At 31.3% G+C, this 6,753-nt stretch overlaps 2 long non-coding RNA genes across 12 annotated transcripts; both read right to left on the bottom strand.

The window, feature by feature from the left end:
* Positions 1 to 902: 902 nt before the first annotated feature.
* Positions 903 to 2,760, bottom strand: LOC128128440 (uncharacterized). 3 transcript variants are annotated; one of them, XR_008226365.1, is made up of 4 exons: positions 1,819 to 2,760; positions 1,531 to 1,593; positions 1,286 to 1,423; positions 903 to 1,205 (listed from the first exon to the last, which is right to left on the bottom strand). It is a non-coding gene; the product is annotated as an uncharacterized LOC128128440 (long non-coding RNA). The 3 variants fall into 3 exon arrangements; XR_008226366.1 differs by having other exon boundaries at positions 1,531 to 1,877; positions 2,076 to 2,760; XR_008226364.1 differs by having other exon boundaries at positions 1,531 to 2,757.
* A 1,330-nt stretch (positions 2,761 to 4,090) lies between these two features.
* On the bottom strand, positions 4,091 to 6,696 carry LOC111895515 (uncharacterized). 9 transcript variants are annotated; one of them, XR_008226763.1, is made up of 9 exons: positions 6,567 to 6,696; positions 6,038 to 6,323; positions 5,681 to 5,736; positions 5,533 to 5,582; positions 5,361 to 5,422; positions 5,211 to 5,287; positions 4,572 to 5,098; positions 4,377 to 4,462; positions 4,091 to 4,292 (listed from the first exon to the last, which is right to left on the bottom strand). It is a non-coding gene; the product is annotated as an uncharacterized LOC111895515 (long non-coding RNA). The 9 variants fall into 9 exon arrangements; XR_008226761.1 differs by having other exon boundaries at positions 5,681 to 6,323; XR_008226762.1 differs by having other exon boundaries at positions 5,361 to 5,582.
* Between the last annotated feature and the right edge of the window lie 57 nt (positions 6,697 to 6,753).

The raw sequence follows: 6,753 nt of genomic DNA, 5'->3' as shown, positions 1-6,753 counted from the left end.
AAGAAACTATTTTCCAAAAACAAAAAACCGCAAATAGAAGCGGACAACGATAAATTATTTTTCCAATGCGCTTTAAGTTCTTTGTAATATGAAATGCTTCTGAAATAAACTATTCACCAAAAGAAAACTTATCATTGGAAAAAAAACATATTCACCATCACTAAAGGGAAAAAATCACTAAAAGGAAACTATTTGCCGATCAAACGAGTCAAAATTTTGGAATAAGTTTAGATCTTACGGCTATTTTGATTTAACATTATGAGTGCTTAATTGCAATTTGTAAAGAAGTGACACATAAATGGATTTATCAGCGTTTAAGGATTATATACACACACACACACACACTATTTGTGTGCCCGCGCAAAGCGGCGACAGCAAATAGTTTTTGGACGTTGATTAATTTATTTCGGTGAATAGTTTCCTTCTGGCTATCAGAAAAAACCATAAAAACGTTTAATTATAACCAAGTTACAATATTGATAATTCTTTCGGTTTTACAATCCTCAAACATTGATAAATCCATTTATGTATCATTTTCTTGAAAATTACAATTAATCACTCATTCAATCAATGATCAATAACAAAATTGTCCAAGGAACACACACATCAGTTAGACCATTTGAAGTAGTAAAATACATCCATACTCAATCTATGCAAGAATAGCAACCACACATGTGGACATATGCCTTCGAATCCAGAACCTATTAACATGGCACACATGATAAATAGATACACCACAAGGTATCAATAGCATAATCACCCTTATGTGGAATGAAAACCATTTATAGAACTTAAGCAAAGTGAATTGTATCCAGATGTGTCAACTCATTCAATATCCTTCAAATTCAAAAGGTACATAATAAAATACCTTAATACAAAGATAAAGATGACAGATATAGATATATTCTAACCCGGCCATACCCTGAGAATATACATCAAATGAAGTTTACAACACTCTAGATATGCAAATTTGAAGAATATCAATGATAAATCACTGAATCACACTTTGGAAAATACCAGTATTTGTTTATTCTATAAAGGAAATGCACTATTTACATGTAGCTGATGTAAATATCACATTAAGATATGGACTTTGATGTACATATACATAAAATGGATTAAACTTTTGCCTTCATATAATGAATAAATATTACATGGATGATGTTTAGAGCATCTTCCCCTATTTTCTAGGGTTGTAGTTGTTTCTGAAGGAGGAATGGTAAAATAGTTAGCTTTTAAATCCATCACCCCTATAATAAATAAAAAAGAAAGGTAAAATAATTACCTTTTAAAATGGTGTAGTAAAACAACCAGTAGAATAAAAATAAATGGAGAATTTGCTCATAGAGAAACCCAAATTTAAAAGATTTGGAGTTAAGAATTCTTATGTTTGAAGTTGTTTTCTTCAAGGGGGATATAACTCCTGGAAAAAGGGCTCCATAAAGAAGAGAAGTCAATAAATGTCAAAATAAAGACCTTATAACAACAAAAACTGCAACATTGAGAAAGATTAAATTTGGCCGATTTCACCTTTTTTTAATCAAATTTTTTTTTAGCCACCATCATTCTCGAGATCCCAACTATTCTTGATTTCTGCACAAAAAAAATGAAGAAGTTGAGATAAGTGGCCAAAACAGGGAGAAGAAATGACAGTGGAAGGTTTCTAGATCTACCTGAGTCAAGATTCTAAATTGGATAGGACCATTAAAATCCTAGATGCTAATTAAAAAACAAAACAAAAATGGAATCCAACAATACAAACAAATGGGTAAAACGGAAAGATGTTTTACTTTTTTTTATGTTAAAAAAGATGTTTACCATATACTTTCTTAGACATATGACAAAATTCCACATAAAAATCCAAAGTCATCTCCAACCTTGACAAAACAAAAAATGCAACTGTTGAGAAATGTCAATATGATTATATATGATTACGAGTGGATTGTAAAAAAACCATAAATTTGAAATAGCCATGCAAGAATAGATTAAATATAACATTCAACAAATAAGCTCATGATTAGTTACAGGGAACAAATGAGAGATGACCTGTAACAAAGGAACTCATGGTTGCTTACCAAGATGACCATATGCGACCATGATGGGTCTAGCACTCTTGATGTCGGTGTTAGATACTCAATTCCACAAAAAAAATCAACATATTGACATGCTTATCAGATGAGGCCGCATCTAAAACCGTAAAATTGCGGTTCAAAAAAGAAAATTTATAGAGAAAAATGGAATTGAGGATTACCGACTAGGAAGTGGAGAAGATGAATCATATCGTCATCGCCATCGAAACCCAAAATTACCATTATATCCATTGAGCACACATTATTTTAACAAGAAATCCAATTAGGTATACGGTAAAGGAAAAAAAACAACATTTAGAGAAAGAATATTGTAGAAAACGTACCTAAGCCATGAAACATTTCATTATGTTTCCATATTCCTTGGAACTTTGTAAATAGAGAATATGAGATTTTAGGATTCAAAATTTGAAATAGAAATCGCTAGATAAACTGAGTGTGAGTTTTAATGGCGGAAGGTTGGAGATAACAGTGTGTGGTTGGGGGAAATAAAGAAAGAAAGTCATTTAATTAATGGAAGATTATCGTTTGATTTAATTTATGAAGCATTAATGTTTAATGTGATTAATTTCTGAAATGGAAATGTAATGTGTATTGAAGGGTAAACATAAATTGATTATACATGATGTAGTAGGTATGGTATCTCTTAAAATTCAAAAAATGTCTAAAATACTTTATATATATATATATATATATATATATATATATATATATATATATATATATATATATATATATATATATATATATATATATATATATATATATATATACTAGCCGTTTACTCGCGCTAAGCGCCGAACGACAAATAATTTCTTTCGGAATATAGTAATGTGATGGTTAGTTTTTTAAACATACATTTTGATAAATAAGAACAATGAAGAGTTTGTTTTCTCTTGCGTCTCTCCAAATGAAATCCACACGAACAGGTGTCAAAAATACCACAAATGGAAGTTTAATAGCAAAGAAAATGCATCAACGTAAATGTGATCGTTCATGATTCTAAAAAAATCTTTGAATTAGTATAGAAAAATTTTATGTACGAAAATATACTCGCCACTATCGATGATCAATAAGAATATATATTTAAGGCTTTATGTAGATAGTACTTTAGGCTATACATGATTTTCGGTTTATGAAAATATATGTTATATGTATATTCATTTATTATGGGTGGAAGGTAATAAATTTATCACCTATAAATATAATATCTATTTGATAATTTAGAAAGCGTTTTGTGAGAATTCATAAGTTAACATAGAAACCTTTTTGTGCTTCCACATAAAATGAGTGTAACGTTTACATATTTTAAAACAAATTGATAAGAAAAGTATTAGCAAAAAGCGTGATTAAATATTTCAAAACAAATTGATAGGAAGTAAAGCATGCAACTACCCAAATATAACAAGTTAACAAACTTCCCTTTCAAGCCCTTCACAAAGCCAACCCATTAATCAGAAACAAAAATCCACAAAAGGACATTATTTTAACATAATAAGCTAAATCATGTTTTAAAAGTGATGAAAAAACCTAGGTAGTGTATGCACAGTTCATCAATAGTTTCAGGGATCAACTGTTTCACAGAAGCAATTTGAATTGCTATATATGGTCAATGGCTGGAAAAACAAATATATAGTACACAATGGAACTACATTACCCAGTGAAGAAGCATATCAACAGGAGAATCTAAAGGGATGATATATAAATATATTACATTAAAAAAACAAAAAGTATCATCATGATTATTGATTAGCAAAAGGCATGATTAATTGCTTCGGATTTCTATCCTTGGCTGGCTAGAAACATAATAAAACATATTTCGTTCTAGAAAAATAACCTTTAAATTTCTATGTGACAACGATCGGTTAAGTTTGTTAATTTTGTTTTTTCAATTTATATACTTTTTCAATTTATATAATAAAAATCAAAAAAATAAAAATAATAAATTGACTTTATTTTTAAACTTATCCGCCTAAATAAACATATAACCACTTCATCACAAATTCACATTGAGGCTCAAAGTTAAGCTATTAAAAATATAGAAGTCATAACCAAAAGGAGCAATGTCAGCCAATTTCAGAACAAGAAGAAAAAAGTTACTAACATACATACTGGTATACTTCTATATGACATGTGAATCATTACCATGGTTCCATAGGATACAGGTCCACCGATTTTACTCTTTCTGATCTTTGAGCAAGCTTCCTATGCACAAAAAATAAGTACTTATCATTATCGAACAAATGTTTTGCAATAATATCAACACGAAATTGAAGTAACTAAAAGTACCTTGATATCGAGCCTCAGAGGCTGTCCCAGAACGAAAAACAAACATCAACAATTGAAGTTCCAACATTAGTAATTCAAAACCAGATCTACATTGGAAAATAATCATCATATATATCATATATCATAAATCATATGAGGGGATAAAAATATAATATGATTAGTTGAAGAGATGAAACTAAGTGTGTCATGTATTACCTGCAACACCAAAAGTTATGTTCTTACTGGTGGGGACAACTTTCATTTTATAACGCTGCCCAGGAGGAGCATCCAAATCCTCCTCCAACGAAAACCCATTTTCCTAATACATAATTACAAATTCATTCAACACCAACTTTTATCAATAAACATGATTGATGATACCATACCAGAAGCTGAGAACTAACTGTCACAGGAAGTGGCTTCAAATCTAGAAGTTCAGTGTGTGTTGTATGGATAAAAGAAAAAAAAATACCAAATTTAACTATAAAACAAGAATCGACAATCACAAACATTTCTGAATGTTAATTTACTAAAATCACCTCCGGTAGGGCTAGGTATTTGAAAGAGATAGTATAGAAAGCCTCAGAATGCAACCAAGAATCAGAAACAACACAAATGTAGTATTGAGGATGATGTGGTTCAAAAATTGGCACAGTGAAGGAAAGCTTATGTGGTTCACCTTTTGTTGCTCGTTTTGTCAATGTAAAAAGTTCCGAAGGGTAGATATGATCATTCTCTGAATCCTGCATGATTTTATTTTTTTCATAAGAGATTTCGCACTAATACGGTGGACTTTTTACTACCATTGAATTATAAAATGGCATATTATAATCAACATAAACATTAAAAAAGAACCTCAACAAGAATCCACCAACGTTGTGCAGCACCATGCCAACGATCTTTCCATACAAAGTCTGGAGTTAAGACCAAATCTACATAAAAAGAATCTCGATATCAATATGTTGTATATAAAAACTCCATACTAATGGTTGTCAAAAGAGTTACCTTTAAAACATTTCTAATGATCGGACTTATTGTGGCAGACAACAAGATTGATGGAAAGAATCCTATATAACCACAAATGTTAAATTTCAAAATGGTATCATAATTAATCAAATATAAAGGTAATATATGGGGCCAAATGATCTTGAATCAAAGCTAGAAGCTGAGTTGTCACCTTCTACCCAACAATGTCCTTCCGGAACCTTCACAACACCACTAACATTACTGATAAATCACATGAAAATAATTATTAATTACCCAAAATATCCTGTAACAAATTATGTACAATGCACTCATTGAATATTGGATTTTAAAGAAAATACCAGCAGTATCCCATAATCCTAAGTTTACCATATTTCCTTCCACATCCACATTAGCACTGGAATTAACCAAAAGATCAAGCCCACAGATTATACTTAGCAAAAACTTAGGTAAAAATGTTGTGGTGACTTGTAATTTGTGAAGTGGAAGTTGTAAAAGAATGTCTAATTTAGAAGAAGGGAGCTAAATGATCATCTAAAGAATCTGAAATTAGGTTAAGGTTACTCAGAAGAACAAATTCAGAAGATAATCCTATAAATAAGAAGGTTAACAGCTAAAGAATTTGAAATAAAGTGGGTTTTTCCAAGAAATTACATGAAAATCTATATGTATGTATATACAGAGAAAGAAAGATTTACAATGTGGAACTTGCTGCTTGTGTAACAAATGAGCATACAAGTCTTGCCAATAGCTCCATCACCAACAGAGACAATTTTATGAACTTTGAAACACTCATTCTCGTGTTCTTAAGCTCCTGCTACTTTTTGCAGTGATGATTTTAATGAAAGACAAACCCTAAATAAGTGTGTTTGAGAAGCAAGAGTGATGGAGAAGTTTCAGAGGAGAGAGAGGGGTCCGTGCAAAAGAAGACAATGACGAAATGGGTGCCAAGAGAAAGGGGCACCTTGTTCCACGAATGTACTCCTATGGTTTCAACAAAAAAGAAAGAAAAACATTTATTAATTTGATGAGTACAGAAATAATAAACAATGTAACGAATATTTATGCCAGCCCTTCTTGTGGATCTTTAGCCTACAAGGCCATCGGCTTAAGATGTGTAATCAATCTGGTAAACGCAAATGTCTTGCTTTAAAATTGTTAACATCAGTTTCAATTTTACATAAGATCGACAAGAAATTATGAGAAATGTGATCGATTTTTGCATACCTGAATGGTTCGATTCCGACAGATTCGCTAATGATTTTCAGTCTGGTGGCCCATCCGGCTACTCCGACGACATAGGTGGAAGCTTGGTAAGTGACGTGGATCAAGTATTTGCGCAAAGGAGGTAGTGATGGACGCTCGCCACCATATGCTCGGTCGATTAGGGTTTTTTGATGAACACCCAAATCCA

The sequence above is a fragment of the Lactuca sativa genome, chromosome 9, assembly GCF_002870075.4.
Source record: "Lactuca sativa cultivar Salinas chromosome 9, Lsat_Salinas_v11, whole genome shotgun sequence".
Classification (NCBI taxonomy): Eukaryota; Viridiplantae; Streptophyta; class Magnoliopsida; order Asterales; family Asteraceae; genus Lactuca; species Lactuca sativa.
The sequence above is the reverse complement of the archived record's forward strand: the minus strand, read 5'-3'. Positions and strand labels throughout refer to the sequence as shown.